This window comes from Puma concolor, chromosome E2 (genome assembly GCF_028749965.1).
Source record: "Puma concolor isolate L17-30 chromosome E2, mPumCon1.1.hap2, whole genome shotgun sequence".
Lineage (NCBI taxonomy): Eukaryota > Metazoa > Chordata > Mammalia > Carnivora > Felidae > Puma > Puma concolor.
The window spans coordinates 18,206,440-18,224,071 of NC_141681.1; the positions used below are offsets into that span (position 1 = coordinate 18,206,440).

General features: G+C 43.0%; 1 protein-coding gene and 1 pseudogene across 4 annotated transcripts in view; both read right to left on the bottom strand.

Annotated features, from left to right (window-relative positions):
- The window catches only part of TANGO6 (transport and golgi organization 6 homolog), a 192,695-nt gene that overhangs the window by 19,792 nt on the left and 155,271 nt on the right, over positions 1 to 17,632 (bottom strand). The gene's annotated exons all lie outside the window — the stretch shown is intronic.
- Positions 14,523 to 17,626, bottom strand: LOC147573411 (mesoderm-specific transcript homolog protein pseudogene; annotated as a pseudogene).

Genomic DNA, 17,632 nt, shown 5'->3' on the forward strand with positions numbered 1-17,632 from the left:
GGGGGTGCCTGGGTGGCTCAGGTGATTATGTATCTGACTCTTGGTTTCAGTTCAGGTTGTGATCTCGCAGGTTGTGAGTTCAAGCCCCATGTCAGGCTCTGTGCAGATGGTGTGGAACCTGCCTGGGATTCTCTCTCTGCCCCTCCCCTGCTCATGCTCTCTCTCTCTCTCTCTCTCTCAAAATAAATAAACTTTATATGTATGTGTGTGTGTGTGTGTGTGTGTGTGTGTGTGTGTGTGTGTGTGTATAAATTCTGAGTTTGGCAATACTTTCTTCTTTCTTCTTGGCCTTTTTACATCAGGAAAGAAGGGTAAGGGGTGCCTGGCTGGCTCAGTCAGAGGAGCATGTGACTCTTGACTTTGGGGCTGTGAGTTTGAGCCCCACACTGGATATAGAGATTATGTAAAAATAAAACTTAAAAAAAAGGATAAGAAGGGCAAAGAATAGGCTATCCTACAGGAAATAAAATAGTGTGTCTGATGCAGAAGAGGAAGACAAACCAAGTTCTAACATATGTAGATCTATGCAAATGATGGTGCAGAAGAGGCAGAAAGGGTACAGTCTTAAATGTCAGGGCTTCCAAACTGTCATGTATGTTATCACTAGAAAAGGTTGAACGTTGATATTTTAACAGTCACAGTAAGGTACTGAGTTGTAATCTTTTTGGCTTTATTTCTCAAACCCATCACTACTGTCATAGGATTTGGCCAAGTTACTGTTGAGGCAATCTATGGGACTATCCCCTACTCCTAGGCACTGACCCCAGCTCTTCTCTCACAGATGGGTACAATGGAGGCTGAACGTGGTTTTACACAAACAGCATTTCCATATACCCTACCTGGCCCATCTACGTTGGTCGATAGGGGGATGGGCATCTGATCCTAGCTGGAATGTTAAGTTTCTTTCCTGGAATTTTTGCATTTGGGGCCAGGTAGGGAGGGAATCTCTGAGTGTTGGGTATAAGAGCAACCATGGGTCACTGTCAGTGGTCATATTGCTGCCACAGGAGGAAAGCTAGATGCAAAAGAACAAAGATGAAATACAGAAGAAGTAGAGACAAGATATGGGGCATTTTAATTCCTGATTCTAGGAGTCACTGATAGCCAGCTCCATCCATATTTTCCCACAACATGACTATTCAGCCCTTCTTTGGATCTCGCAGGCTAAAAAGTTCTCTGCTTAAGCTAGTTTCTGTTGCTAAAAGAAACAGACTAGGTTTCTGCTGCTTAAAACCAAAAGAGTTCTGACTATAGTCACATATGTCCTCCATACCTACTTTCTTCACCTATAAGAGGGAAGAACAGAAGCTGCCGTCTCAAAGCTGGTGGACTGAACACATGCACACACCAGTCCTCTTTCCTGGAACCCCACTAAAAGGACAGCAAAGGGAGAAAAAGTAGCATTAAGCTATCAGAACAAAAAGCACTAACAAGGCAATAGCAATAAAAGTTTTGGTGCTAGAAAGCAGATGGATGAATTCTAGGGTCATAATCCTGATTTGCCCAGGTTAATATGTTTTACATCTGTTGCACTTATATAATTAATAAGTGTCCTCTTTCTCTCTCAAAAGTGTCTTGGTTTGGATAAAAAATCGATTCACTAAACCCAGAAGCAAGCCTAATGTACCACAGAAACTCAAAAAAGTTCACCTCTTAAAATGGAGGTGAACAGAAGCCCTGGTTGGAAGTCTGTTTGAGTACTAAGTAGGTGGCCTGATGCCTTCCATTTTGGGTACCCAGGTAACTGCCCTTCCCCAACCACAGCAGAAGCTTGGAGTTTACCCTTTTAGAGGATCCAACCAAAGAGACTATGGATAGACAGACATCAGGTACCGATAAGGATGAGCCTACCATGTTGAAAATAGAAGGATTAAGTGAAAACCTGCATACAAAATGACGAGACTGCCATCCTCCTTCTTCCACTCATCTTCCATAACCCTGGCAGCTGGGCTCACATCCTCTAGGTAGAAGAACAGACAATTCTCTGACCAGCCCCAAAGAAAACAACTTCAGAGAGTCTTGACGTCTACCAGTGAAAGTAAGTCTCCTAATGAAATGACTTGGCTATATCATCACCCTCCTATAAAGTTCACCAGTCCATAAGTATTGCCTATGCACACAAAGCATCGTTAACTTGTAAGTGCTGTGTTCTTAAATCTTGCAGTAGTCTTAGAAAGTAACTAGTCCACACAAGAGCAAGTGAATGAAAGATTATAGGAGATATGTCTCTCAGAAGGTGAAACTATTAGAGCACTTGATATGTTTGAATCTTTTAAGAGCTTTATAAACATTTAGCATGGGGGACAAATTGGTAATAGGTTCACAGAAAAGTAACAAAAATAAACCTGAGACATTTATTAACATCCGAAAAATCCAAAATTCATACAAGAAAGGAAATGTAACCATAGTAGATAATATGGCTCAGTTGTGGATAATATTTACAGTCATAGTAACATAAACACTAAATGTTGATATAGCAAAAACTGTAATACAATTGTATAGGGAAAATGGGGAAGGAGAGTGCATATATTTGGGGCATATTAATAATAATACTAATACATATTGAGCTTTTAGAACCTATACGTTCTAAATGCTTTATATACATAAGGTCATTTAATTAAAAAATCTTAAACATTTTTTAAATGTTTATTTTTGAGAGAGAGAGAGAGAGAGAGAGAAAGAGAACTCAAGCTGGGAAGGGGCAGAGAGAGAGAGAGAGGGAGACACAGAATTGGAAGCAGGCTTTAGGCTCTGAGCTGTCAGCACAGAGCCCAATGCGGGGCTCGAACTCATGAACGGTGAGATCATGACCTGAGCCAAAGTCAGATACTTAACCGACTGAGCTACCCAGGCACCCCCTGGTCATTTAATTTTAAAAAACAACCCTATGTACTATGATTATCCTCATTTTTACAGATGAGGAAATGGAGGCACAGAGAGGTTAACTAACTTGTGCAGGGTCTCACTGCCAGTAAGTTGTAAAGCTAGGATTCAATCCTAGACATTCTAGCTCTAGAATCTACATTCTAAGTCTAAGCCACTATGCTGCTTCGTTGATTCTCACTGCAGGCCAGTCTTCTGGACCTTAGGAACATAATCACTGACGAAGTCCCACTTGTACATATTAGATCTAGCAGGAAGTCAAAAAGTGTGTTGAAAAATCAAGAAAGAGCAATGTAAGCATGCTACTTAGAAATATGGAAGTAGGGGCACCTGGGTGGCTCAGTCAGTTGAACATCTGACTTTAAAAAAAAAATTTTTTTAATGTTTACTTTTGTGAGAGAGTGAGAGAGACAGAGCGTGAGTGAGAGAGGGGCCGAGAAAGAGGGAGACACAGGATCCGAAGTAGGCTCCAGGCTCTGAGCTGTCAGCACAGAGCCCAACGCAGGGCTCGAACTCATGAGCAGTAAGATCATGACCTGAGTCAAAGTTGGATGCCTAACTGACTGAGCCACCCAGGTGCCCCTAGTTTTGAGTATCCGACTCTTGATTTCAGGCAGGTCGTGGTATTGAGCCCCGCGTCAGGCTTTGCACGGCAAGTGGAGCCTGCTTAAAAGTCTGTCTGTCTGTCTGTCTCTCTCTCTCTCTCTCTGTCTCTGTCCCTCTCCCCTGACTTGCAGACAGTCTCTCTCTAGAAATAAAAAAATAAAAAAATAAAAATAAAGAAATATGGAAGTTAGGGTGCATAGGTGGCTCAGTCAGTTAAGCATCCAACTTTGGCTCAGGTCATGATCTCATGGCTCATGAGTTCAAGCCCACGTTGAGCTCTGTGCTGACAGCTTGGAGCCTGGAGCCTGCTTCACATTCTGTGTCTCCATCTCTCTCTGTCCCTCCCCACTCATTCTCTCTCTCTCTCTCAAAAATAAACATTTAAAAAAAGAAATATGGAAGTAAACACTTAAAGAAACAGCTAATCAAGTTGAAAACAGTTGCTAATGGGAAGAGAGAATGGAGGGTAAAGGGGAGGATGGGACTATGGATCTTTGATTTAAGCTTTGTAAAACTATGAATGACATTTTTAGATACGAAAATCCCAATTAAAAAACAAACACACATATGGGGCGCCTGGGTGGCTCAGTTGGTTGAGCGGCTGACTTCGGCTCAGGTCATGATCTCACGGTCAGTGAGTTCAAGCCCCGCGTCGGGCACTGTGCTGACAGCTCGGAGCCTGGAGCCTGTTTCAGATTCTGTGTCTCCCTCTCGCTGACCCTCCACTGTTCATGTTCTGTCTCTCTCTGTCTCAAAAATAAATAAAACGTTAAAAAAAATAAAAAAAAAAATAAAAACAAACACACTAACAATAAAAAGACAAGTAACCCAATTGAAAAAATGGGCAAAGATTCTGAATAGACATTTCTCCAAAGCAGATATCCAAATGGCTAATAAATTCATGAAACAATGCTCAACATCTTTAGCCACCAGGGAAATGCAAATTTAAACTACACCACCTCACACTCACTAGGGTGGCGATAATCCTAGCAAATGATAAGACAGTAACAAGTGTTAATCAGACTGTGGAGGATTTGGACCCTCAGACATTGCTGCTGAGAATGGGAGATGATGCAGCTGGAAAATAGTCTGGCAGCTCCTGAAAAAGGTAAATGCAGAGATACCATATGACCCAGCAATTCCACTCCTAGGCATATACTCATGAGAACGAAAGCATATGTTTGCATGAAAGTGTGCACACAAATGTTCACAGCAACATTATTTAAAATAGCCAAATAGTGGAAATAACCCAAATGTCCATCAACTGATGAATGGATAAACAAACATGGTATATTCATACAATGGAATATTATTCATCCATAAAAGGTTATGAAATCCCAATGTAGGCTACAATACAAGATGAACCTTGACTGCATTATGCTAAGTGAAAAGAGCCAGACACAAAAGGCCATATATTATGTGATTCCTTTGATATGAAATGTCTAGAAAAGGCAAATCCAAAGACAATAGGTAGATTGGTGGTGGCCAGGAGCTGGGGACAAGCGGGGAAATGGCGGGTAATGACTGCTCTTGGCTACAAGGCTTCTTTTGGGGGGTAATGAAAATGCCCTGGAATTAGATGGTGGTGGTGTTGGAACAATTTTGTGAAACACTAAAAACCCTGAAATGCACACTTTAAAAAGGTGAATTTTATAGATACGAGTTATACCTCCATTTAAGATTAAATGAGATTAAACAAAATACGAGGCAAGGGGGAATGGGGCTATTACGCTATCAATGAACACAGCACTCGTTTACCTCCCTTTAGATCAGCAGCCGTGGCCTGGTGGGAGTGTCTTCATCTGCCTGGACCTGGCCTTGCCTTTCTCCCATTCAACTTCCCTTAGGTTGGCTCTGACTCCAGCCTGGCACACTCCTCGCCTGACACCTTCTAGCCCTCCTCTCTCAGACGCTGGCTCAGATCCTGGGACAAATACGCCCCTGAAAAATGCCCCGGATACTATCCAGGGTTTTCTAGCTATAAACCCTCTTTAACTCAGTGATGTAAGGGTATGATATCTGAATTATTATCCCATATACAAATCTTGTATTTGACAGATGGTAGAGATCCTTGGAAAAACAGGCATTCTCTAGTTAATGACTAAACATTTGATTGTTACTGTGTGGGAATGAACATTTGAGAAGTTGTGCTTCTGGTCTGACTGGGTCTTAGAAAGGAAAAGATAGAAAATTATATTGGGCTTTAACAGAATAAGACAAGCTTCTAAACATACATAACAGTGTAAAAAATCACCATAGTTTTTCTGGCAACCCCTTGCCACACAGAAGTGATGAGAACTTTGCTATTTACAGAAAACGTAGATGGCTGAATAGGAAATGGAACTTGGTACAAGTCTTGATTAACTAAAATGTTACTTTAAATATTCTCACCATGGCAAAGAAACTGGTGATTGCTTAGTGGATACTTTCATCAACTACTGGTGTACTTATTTGCTTTAAAATAATCTTTATTTGCTTTTATTTTATTTTACTCTATTCTATTTATTTTTAAGTAAACTCTACACCCATTATGGGGCTTGAACTCATGTCTGTGAGATCAAGAGTCGCATGCTCTCCTGACCAAGCCAGCCAGGCTCCCCTATTTACTCTTTCTTTAAAAAGTCAGTGGCCCAGAGGCACATGGGTGGCTCAGTCGGTTGAGAGTATGACTTCAGCTTAGGTAATGATGTCACGGTTCGTGAGTTTGAGCCCCACGTTGGGCTCTTTGCTGTGAGCACAGAGCCAGCTTTGGATCCTCTGTCCCCCTCTCTCTCTGTACCTCTCCTGCTCATGCTGTCTCTCAAAAATAAAGTTAGGGAACAGAAAAGCCAGGTAGAGTACAGGTTAATCTCTGAGGGTCTTCCTTTAGTCATTTGTAAAATGGGGACGCCTACCCCTCAGTGTTCCTGAATCAACTGAGATAGTCCAATAATGCACCTAGCTCAGTGTCTGCTTTATGAAAGCAGACAGCATTATTATTATTTTGTGGTGCTATAACCACTGCCTCATAGTGATACAGAAGAAAGGGAGAGAATGACAGTGTTGGAGGTCAAATCATGTCTGGACATATATTAAGTCCTTTGTTCAGTAACTGCAGAGCATGTAGGCTCTCTCTCTCTCTCTCTCTTTGATGTTTATTTATTTTTGACAGAGAGACAAAGTGCAAGCAGGGAAGGAGCAGAGAGACACAGAATCCGAAGCAGGCTCCAGGCTCCAAGCTGTCAGCACAGAGCCTGATGCAGGGCTCAAACTCATGAACCATGAGATCATGACCTGAGCCCAGGTCAGACGCTCAACCGACTGAGCCACCCAGGCGCCCCCCCCCCCCCCACGCCTTTTAAGTTTTATTTATTTTGAGAGAGAGAGAGGATATGAGCAGGGGAGGGGCAGAGAAAGAGAATCACAAGCAGACTTCTCACTGTCAGCGCAGAGCCTGACGTGGGGCTTGGACGCACAAACTGTGAGATCGTGACCTGAGCTGAAATCCAGAATCAGATGCTTAACCAACTGAGCCGCCCAAGTGCCCCCAAAGCATCTAGGTTCTTATACTTTTCCAGTCGAGTCGTTGTCCATGAGGAAGAACGAGGTGGCATATGCAATCATGAGATCCTTGCACAGAGTTAGAAGGCTGGATTCCACATAATAAAGTCTATCTTTCCCAAGTCTGAGATGACCGATGGTGTGAGCCTGGAGTGACAAAGTGTAAGGTTCTAAAAGTTCCAGCCAGGAAATAATTGCCTATTCATTCAGAACAAATATGAAATTACCCTTGGTGGATTTAAAAATATTGTTCAAAACCCCAGCAAATCTAAGGATGACATAGTAGTAGTGGCCATGGTGGTGGCGGTGGGGGTAGTAATAGCAATGACAATACTGCCACCACCCGAGATGAGTCGTAGTCATCATCACTGTCATCTTTCATATTTGCAACGCTTCACAGTGTGAAGCATTTGCCAAGTTATCCCTTCTAATTCTTGCCACATCTGTGTCAGGGGGATGGGACGGATGTGCAAATGAGGTTCAGGGGGGTTAAGAGATTTGCACCAAGGCCAATAGTCCAAAAAATTATTCTATGCTCCTCCTTATTCTTTCTAGTCAAATGTCAGAATTAAGTTCTTTCAAGGTAAGCATGTCACAAAACACTGCTTCTCTGGTCTTCCTGAGGGTACAGTATGTGGTACAGGTCCTTAAAGCAGAAAAAAAAAAAAAAAAGTAAGAGTGTGACAAAGAAGAGATACCCTACACAGAACAGGCTTCTTTAAAAAAAAAAAAATTATTTATTTATTTTGAGAGAGAGAGAGAGAGAGAGAACAAGTGGAGCAGGGGCAGAGAGAGGGAGAGAGAATCTCAAGCAGGGTCTGCACTGTCAGCACAGAGCCCAACGTGGGGCTTGAACTCACAAACCATGAGATCATGACCCGAGCTGAGATCAAGAATCAGCTACTTAACGGACTGAGACACCCAGGCACCCCCCAGAACAGGCTTCTTAAGATGTGGCAGTGAGGAAGAGGTGGAGAAGCATAAGCACAAAAGAGAGAGCATTATGGAATTATGGGTTGAAACGTTTGTTCCCCCCAAAAAAGATACCATGAGGTCCTAACCCCCAGTACCTCAGAATGTGACCTTATTTGGAAATGGTTGTTCTGATGTGACTAGTTAAGGTCATAGTAGAGTAGGGGGGGCCCTAATCCAGCACTGGTGTCCTGAGAAGAAGGAAGCCATATGAAGACAGAGACACACAAGGAGGACACATGTGACAACAAAGGCAGAGACTGGAGCGATGTGTCTGCAAGCCAATAAATGCCAAAGCCTGCCTGCAAAGCACCGGAAGCGAGAAGGAAGGAAGAACGGGCGCACGGCCCTGTCAACACTTTGATTTTGGACCTCTAGGTCTCCAAAACTACGAGACAGCAAAGTTCTGTTGTCAGTGGCACTTTGTTAGGCAGACCCGGGAAACCACTGTGGAGCCTGAGAGGATCCCATCTTCTAAGAATGAAATGAGGGGCAGCAACTATATTGTCTGAGAGAAAAGAAGGAAGTGTTTGGGGGGAAGAGACCATTTATAAACCTATGACTTATTTGAAAGTCCCTCTAAGCCACCGTCTCTTTTGACATTGTAAACGTTGTCCAACAAATGCTGAATTCCTTAAATCTTTTTTAAGCTTATTTATTTATTTTGAGAGAGAGAGAGAGGGAGAGAGAGAATCCCAAGCAGGCTCCGCACTGTCAGCACCAAGCCCAATGTGGGACTCGAACTCACGAACCATGAGATCATGACCTGAGCCAAAACCAAGAGTTGGACGCTTAACCGACTGAGCCACCCAGGCGCTGCTAACAAATGCTGAATTCTTATTAAATGTCTTTAATGAAGAATATTAATACTGTAAACACCAAGCCCTGGCCATTGGCAGATGATCAGCAGAACTGCTGCCTTGATCAACTGGCTATAGCCCTGTGCTCCCAGGAAGGGAAGAATCTCTTTAATTTCAGTCCTGGAAGGGCACTCTCTCCCAAGCACTTTTTCAAAGTTTACAGGGGAATAATTATTACCTGGATCACAGTCATGTTTACATAAATGTTCTTTTCATTTACTCTTCACACAGAGCCTTCGATCTGTTAAAAGGAGCAATGTGTGAAACTGGCTCTGGGAAGGAACTGGGCCCGTTTACTGTACACATAGCACCAAAACCACACCAAATGTTGCCAAAATAACTTTCAGGATAGAACAAAATCAATAAAAGGAAGGAAAGTTTCCATTCAGCTTGCCCATTTACTTATAACTTGCCATTTGTGCCGTGTCAGAGATTAAGTGTCCTACCCTCCTCGGGTCCCAGTTCTTGGTCTGGACAGACAGGAAACAAGGTGAACCCAGGATGCACGCACTCAGTCTTTTAGATGGACCATGGGTAACTGCTGTAACCAGAAAAGCATCACATCATACGTGAGCCATTTTTTTTTTTTTTTAAGCCAGGGTTTGCTTTCTCTGGACAGTGAAGTAGGAGAGTAACCTCTGACTGCACAAATGTTCATGAAGCCACTGCTCATTATGTTATCAGGAAGAGGTTTCTGTCATCCGAGTCCAACTCTGGATTCAAAGAAGGGATTAAAAATCATTCCTGGGTGGAGACCTGGGTTTGGTTCAGAACCTGCCTCAGCCATCAGTTAATAATTAATCCCAAACTCTTCCTCCAGAAGATGTTTCCAGGGTTTGCTTATTTTTAAAGACAGGACCTGGTGTTAAGACTCGTTTATCATCTTGGGGCACCTGGGTGGTTCAGATGGAAGAGCATGTGACTCTTGATCTTGGGATTGTGAGTTCGAGCCCCATGTTGGATATAGAGATTACTTAAAAAAGAAGAAGAAGAAGAAGAAGAAGAAGAAGAAGAAGAAGAAGAAGAAGAAGAAGAAGAAGATTTGTTTATCATCTTGAAGGAATGAATTCTAAAAGCCTACTACTTATCTCCTACTAGACAGAATATAGATTAGGTTTTTGTCACCTAAAATTAGTGATTAGAAGGAAGAAAAGCTATGCTCCAGGAAATACCTTTTAATATTAAAAAGCAAGGGTGAATGGAGCGCCTGTGTGGCTCAGTTAGTTGAGTGTCTGACTCTTGATTTTGGCTCAGGTCACAATCTTATGGATTGGGAGACAGAGCCCCGCGTCGGGCTCTGTGCTGATAATGCGGAGCCTGCCTGGGATTCTCTCTCTCTGCCTCTTTCCCTGCTCACACATGCTTTCTCTCTCTCTCTCTCTCTCAAAATAAATAAATAAATATTAAAAATAAAAAATGCAAGGGAAAAAGTTTCAATATAAAATGTTGCCAAATTTATAGTCACTGTAAACCCATATGCAAAATTCTCAAGTACCTGATAGTTCTTGGAAGTCTGCTTTCTGCAAACTGTGTAGAGGACTGTAGTAGTTCTCTCAATAAATCTAGAACTACAGTCAGTCCCAAAGTACTCATTCTTTTTTTCTAAGATCATCAATTTTTTTCCCTATTATATATAGCCAGTTCTCGTTATTCATGGTAGTTATGTTCTGCAAAGTTGCCATGAACGATGAATTAATGGAGACTGAAACATTGCTCCTAGAGGAAATATAGGTTTAGGTTTCTGAGAGCCTCTGGTCACTCCAGATCACTTATCTTTATTTTTATTTAATTGTTTTTAAATGTTTTGTTTATTTTTGAGGGAGACAGAGTGCAAGCAGAGGAGGGGCAGAGAGAGAGAGGGAGACAGAATCCCAAGCAGGATCTGCACCATCAGCACAGAGCCCAACATGGGGCTCGATCTCACGAACCATGAGATCATGACCTGAGCCAAAATCAAGAGATGGATGTTTAACCGACTGAGCACCCAGGCACCTCCTCCTTCTTTTTTAAAGCAAGCCTGTATCTTGCTTGGTCAAAGGTTCGGGAAGAGATTCAGGCAGACAGAATTTGGGAATCCTTTCTCAGGATCTATCCATCCCAGAATTTCCCCTCTCTGTCCTGAAACTGCGGTTTCCCCAGATCAACGTCCTGGTTCTCCAGGCTAGAAAGACTGTGGTATCTCCACCAGTGCCCCTCCTGCATTGCATTTGCTCCCGGATAGACTTTTTCCTAAGTTAAAAGCCAAGAAAATGGAAACTTACTCCATACAATGCCTGTCCTGTGAGCATGGACTCCCCATAAGAATCTGCCTGCATGTGACTGCTCTCCAGTGTCTCAAGGTAGCTGCTTACTATATTATGTCCAGAATTTATAGTTGCTATCTGAAGGAGGGCCAGTCTTGTCGGCTATTACTCAGCCATTACTACCCCAATTATTCATTATTGTCTTTGGAATGAATTTATGAAAATGGATGTTCTAAACATTTACAATACTTAAACAAGTCACTGTGCAAAGATCTGGGAAGGCCTGGATAGTTAGGCACAATTTTTTCATTCTGTTCCTCAGCTTACCCTCCACACGTGGAGGAAGGCTGTTCTGAACCCTGAAGCCAACAGAAGGCACATATCTAAACTTACCTCCTCTTCTGAACATCCCTAGTGAATTTAACTTCTAGCAAGGGTAAGGTAGAATCGGTTAAATGGGAGTTCCTTCTGGCCTCTCCTAGGCTTCAGGCTACAATAGGAATAAATTAACAGTTAACAGACATGGCCATAAGGCCAAAATAAGGCTAAGCAGAGAAAGTAAGTTTTTCAATAAGAAAATGTATGTAATATCTCCCTCCAATGTGGATATTATATTGACTGCACAGAATTCTGGCTACTTTTTTTTTTTTTTTTAACGTTTATTCACTTTTGAGGAAGAGAGAGAGAGAGGAGAGAAACACAAGCGGGAAGGGGCAGAGAGAGAGGGAGACACAGGATCCAAAGCAGGCTCCAGGCTCTGAGCTATCAGCACAGAGCCCGATGCCGGGCTCGAACTCATGAACTATGTAATCATGACAGGAGTCAAAGTCGGATGTTTAACCAACTGAGCCACCCAGGCCCCCATGTTCTGGCTACTTTTGAATGAGAAAGAGGTAAAAGCTACCTCTTGAGTAGGGGTAGTGAGGTCTTCCCTCTCTGATCCCAGTCTGTCTTCTGATCTTCTGAACATCCACCTCTTCTTGGATTTCCTGCCTCCTTTCTGAGCTGCCAGAACCACAGAGGTCTTTAGCAGGCACATCTAGCAGCAAGAGAAAATTCACTGAACCCTGGAATTATCTTTGGCATTCTATAACTTGAAAAATAGTGATTAGAAGGGAAACATGCACACACACACACACACACACACACACACACACACACACACACACACACACACAAAACTTCATCAACAAAGTGGCACTTTCATTTCAGCTGTTCCTGGGGGCAAACAGCAGAAAAGATAAGTCCTAGATTGAAAGCTTTGTGGTTATCTCCGTTTCTCATTAAAGTGCCCCTGATTATAATCACACCCACGATTACAAGATTTAACACACCTGGTCTTAAGGATGCACCAGGAAGAGGAATCATACATTCATCTCATCCCATTTCCTTTCCTTTAGTCGCTGGGTGAGCACAATTTATAAATTTCTGTGAGTGCAGAATAGAGAACAGGAGAGAGGTTTTCCATTCACATGGGTTTTTGAAGGTGACAATCATCTTCCACAGCCACAAATTATGTTAGCACCGGTGAGACCAGGAGTGTTGCTTTCATTGGCTACACACAGATCTGAGAAATCTGGGTAGGCTTTCTATTTCTTCTCTCACTTTACTGACCAGACACACACACACACACACACAGTCTCAGTCTCTCTCTCTCTCTCTCTCTCTCTCCCTCACTCACTCAGGGTGTGTATGCACTTGTAGAGGTTTTCTTTCTTGCTACTTTTGTAAAAATCCATTTTTATTAATAGAAAATAAACAGTTTCAGTTGTTATACCTGTTGTTAATAAAAAAAAAGAATTTAAAATAATCACTTAATCCTGTTTTGACTAAAACAATTGAAACTGTGGCTTAAAAAAAAAATTCAGCACCATTTGCTCATAGGCCTTTCAGTAGTTGTTCTTAAAGTTTCTGGAACTTTCCTGTCTGTAAAGTACAGGAATTACTAAGCTCCACGAGGAGGCCTCTCTGGGACAACCAATGAGAAGGCAAGCAATCGTCATAAAAGGAATCCATGTACATTCAGCAAGGTAACTCAGACAATACAACGATTCCCTCCCCTCCAGCTCAGGAGGGACATGCTTCTGAGCACTGAGGGATGAAGAATCAGGCTGTTATTTGCTGTTGGAATTGCCTAATAACAGTAAATCTCTGGCACAGATGCTAGTGGTTCTTAATATCCTGTGATTTCAGGAAATTCTGCAAATAGTTTGGATTTAATTCAATTTATTCAGAAATTAAACCTATGTAATAAGGTTCACTACTCTGTCAGAGTATCTTCTGGTTTAGTATCTTATAAAATACATGTAATACATGCAGGCAAATCATAGTCTTAAAGTATACTTAGAATACTGCATTATTCAAACCAAAACCTATTTTAACAAAATGTCTATAATTAAAAGTAGCTGATGAAACGAAATCCAAAGTTATGACAAGGGAGACTCACTCTCACTAAGCTGTGTTGCTTAAAGAACTTTAAAAAGCACGTGCCCTGGGGCGCCTGGGTGGCTCCTTTGCTTGAGCTGACTCTTGGTTTCGGCTCAGGTCATGATCCCAGGGTCTTGAGATCAAGACCTGCATCGAGCCATGCACTGGGCTCCACACGGAGCATGGAGCCTGCTTAAGATTCTTTCTCTCTCCCTCTGCCCCTCTCCCCAACTTGCACTCTCTCAAATAAAAATAAAAATAAAAATAAAAATATAAATAAAAAGCATGTGCCCCTACAGCCATTCAAGTACAGGTGAGGCGCACCCTCTCCTCATTTTTTACCAAAGGATTCCAATCAAGGATGGGCCAGAAATTAGCATTTCTAAATATTTCATAAAAGTCCATAGAAATATTAAAAAGACTTTTAAGAAATAACCCATACAGAGAAAGACAGATACCATATGTTTTCACTCTTATGTGGATCCTGAGAAACTTAACAGGTACCCATGGGGGAGGGGAAGGAAAAAAAAAAAAAAAGAGAGGTTAGAGTGGGAGAGAGACAAAGCATAAGAGACTCTTAAAAACTGAGAACAAACTGAGGGCTGATGGGGGGTAGGAGGGAGAGGAGGGTGGGTGATGGGTATCGAAGAGGGCATCTTTTGGGATGAGCACTGGGTGTTGTATGGAAATCAATTTGACAATAAATTTCATATATTTAAAAATAAATAAATAAATAAATAAATAAATAGACTTTTTAAAAAAAATTTTTTTTTTCAACCTTTATTTATTTTCGGGACAGAGAGAGACAGAGCATGAACGGGGGAGGGGCAGAGAGAGAGGGACACACAGAATCGGAAACAGGCTCCAGGCTCCGAGCCATCAGCCCAGAGCCTGATGCGGGGCTCGAACTCACGGACCACGAGATCGTGACCTGGCTGAAGTCGGACGCTTAACCGACTGCGCCACCCAGGCGCCCCAATAAGAAGACTTTTAAGGGGCGCCTGGGTGGCTCAGTCGGTTAAGCGTCCAACTTCAGCTCAGGTTACGATCTCACACTCCGTGAGTTCGAGCCCCGCGTCGGGCTCTGTGCTGACAGCTCAGAGCCTGGGGCCCACTTCAGATTCTGTGTGTCTCCCCCTCTCTCTGCCCCTCCCCTGCTCATGCTCAGTCTCTCTCTGTCCCAAAAATAAATAAAAACATTTTTAAAAAATTAAAAAAAAAGACTTCTAAGACTGTCTCTCTGTATCAGTGAGCAGTAGTGCCCACCAGAATTTCCTGAGAGCACAAAGACAATGGCAAGTCATATACTCGCTCAGATATTCGAAGGATGGGGGAGGGTGACTGTTTGGTCATCCTTAGCCCGAGCTTCTCTAGGCTTTTAACTATATGTTGATCACCAATGTGAGTCAGGTGGACTTCTGTGAGAGAATGGTGTTCGGTGGTCAGGATCTCTTTTGTACATTTTTTCCTAAATGGAATACACAACAGATAAGGGAGTGGAGGAGGTAACACAGGGAAGATACTCCTTCTAGCTCAGAAGGAGTGGAATTGATAAAGCCCATATATGCATTCAAGAAGTCCATGGAGTCCTCCAGCTGTGGAGAGTGGCTAGAATTGACACTGTGGACCATGGGAATGTTTTCCTGCACAGCTCCAAAAACTCTGCATAGAGGTTAGTGGGATCCTATGGCCCACCGATAAAATGAGTGGGAATAGTCACAGAAGCAAGAGCTCCCACCCAGCATGTTCTAAACTTCTTTCTCTGGATGATGTACCGCAAGAGACTATCGATAACTAAGTTCTCGTCATTGTTGCGTATCTCTGCCCACATGTCCCACAGCTCACCCCCAGAGCATTTGATGTACGGCCCATAGACTGGGGTGAGACCTCGAGAGAATACAAAGAAATCTGCGTCAATCGTGTGAGGATGGGTGACAGCATGCCTCCATTTAAAAACATTTTTTTAATGTTTATTTTTGAGAGAGAGAGAGAGAGAGAGAGACAGAGACAGAGATAGAGAGCGAGCATAGGAGAAGCAGAGAGAGGGAGACATAGAATCTGAGGCAGGCTCCAGGCTCTGAGCTGTCAGCACAGAGTCTGACGCAGAGCTTGAAGCCACAAACCACAAGATCGTGACCTGAGCCGAGGTCGGACGCTTAACCAACTGAGCCACCCAGGCGCCCCAGCATGCCTCCATTCTTGAGCTGCTTTTGGAAGAGAGGACGGTGAATCTCAGGAAATATACCTCCATTTGACAGATAGAGACTCCTCACGGTAAGCTGACGAGATCATTTCTGCTCGAACCTATAGAGCACCTTCTGAGCAACGATACCTCTGTAATCATGAGACAAAAGGTTGATCCTATGGTTCTGGAGCCCCAGATGCCACAAAAACGCCTCTATGATGCTGGCCTGCTCAAATATGGAACAGTGATGTGGTCTTGTTTGTCACTGCAACCAAAGACCAAGAAACCCAGGGCAATCACTCGTTAAAACCTCACAGTCAGACCTTCCCAAATCTTGTACTAATCACAGCTGGAAGTTGGAAACCTAGGTAAAAGCACAACTATCTCAGGATTTCCAACCACACCCACAGAGTCCTGGTAGAAGATGTGCAGTCTCTCGTAGGTGAAAAATCTGCCTGACGACTTCCACGAGTGAAGAGCAGGAGACAGCTGGAGTGCCGGGAAACACAGATAGGCCACAAACAGGGGCACAGCTAGTCACCCCACCTGAACCCACCACTCCTTCATTGTGTGGAGGTGATCTCGGTGCACCATGGCTGCGTCTTATCCCCTGCTGCCCGGCACAGCAGTTTGGAGCACCCGGTGCCACAGCGCCCGCAGCATGGCAGGGCCAGGCGGCAGCCAGGCACAGCACACAGCCCGCAAGGGCAGCGCCGGCCAAGACAAGCAGTGAGTAGTGGTAAGTACCCAGATGTGCTGGTTGCCACGGCCCACTCACACAGTTGTATGGACCTATTTCAATAGTGTTGTAATTCACATTTTAAACTACAATTTTATTTTGAAATAATTTTAGACTTACAGACAGCACAGAGAATTTCTGTATACTTCTCACCCAGTTTCCACTCTTGTTAACAACTTACATATCAATGGTGTATTTGTCAAGGGTTTTGTAGATCTTAAGGATGGGTGAAAAATACTTTCTTAACTCCTGCTTGTACAGCAGACTCTCATCAAGGGCAGTTTGTAGCCGATAGCAATTTATTTAATTAATCTGCATTATTGAGTTATGATCTTTGTGTTCCCCACCACCATCAAGACCCTAGATAATAACTAGGGGACAACTGATGAGTTCATGCTTGCACAAAAATGGTGTCAAGAACTTCATGTGGCAACATTCTATCATGAATAAAGCCTGTGGGTCTCACAAAACAAACACTCTTCTAATGGCTTCACTGACAATTAAATACTGATGTGCCAGCCACCAGTGAGCATTGTGGACGGCAGGAAGTGAATTATTAATGTAAACTCTCTCCATAAACTCATCTGGGAATGGGTTTCCATTAAAATCAAGAGGCAAATTAATTTAGAGGTCACTCATTCTTAGCACACATATGGATATATATACTTTCTTCCCGTATTGGCCACACACTAGGGAGAAATCCAACCAAATCCACTTGGAGAAGGAAAAATGTTTAATTTATGTAGCAACTAAAATCTTGTGGATTGAATTCACAGCTAAAAAGGAAACATTTTTAAATGAGAGCCTTTAGTAATTTGGTATGAACAGTGAAAGGAGTCAGGGAGACAGTCACTAAAGATCAGGCTCCAGAGGCAGGCTTAGTGTGTTCCTGTTCGCTCACCTGGAGTCTGCCCCTCTGAGAAGAACACCAGGACTCAGAGTCTCGATCCACAGACTTATGCTCTGGTTCTCCTCCAGCAGTAGGGTGTGGTTTGCCTACTATTTCAGAAGAAATAGGGACTCCTATTAAAGATGCAAGCAATATAACTTTCCTACTACAGAATAAAATCTCGGCTGATTTTATTCTGGGGATAAGGTCTGAGGTCTCCTGTGGTGAGATTGATGAGCAGGAAAAAAACCAAAAAGGTACGGAAACTGCATGTGGTGAGAAACTGAC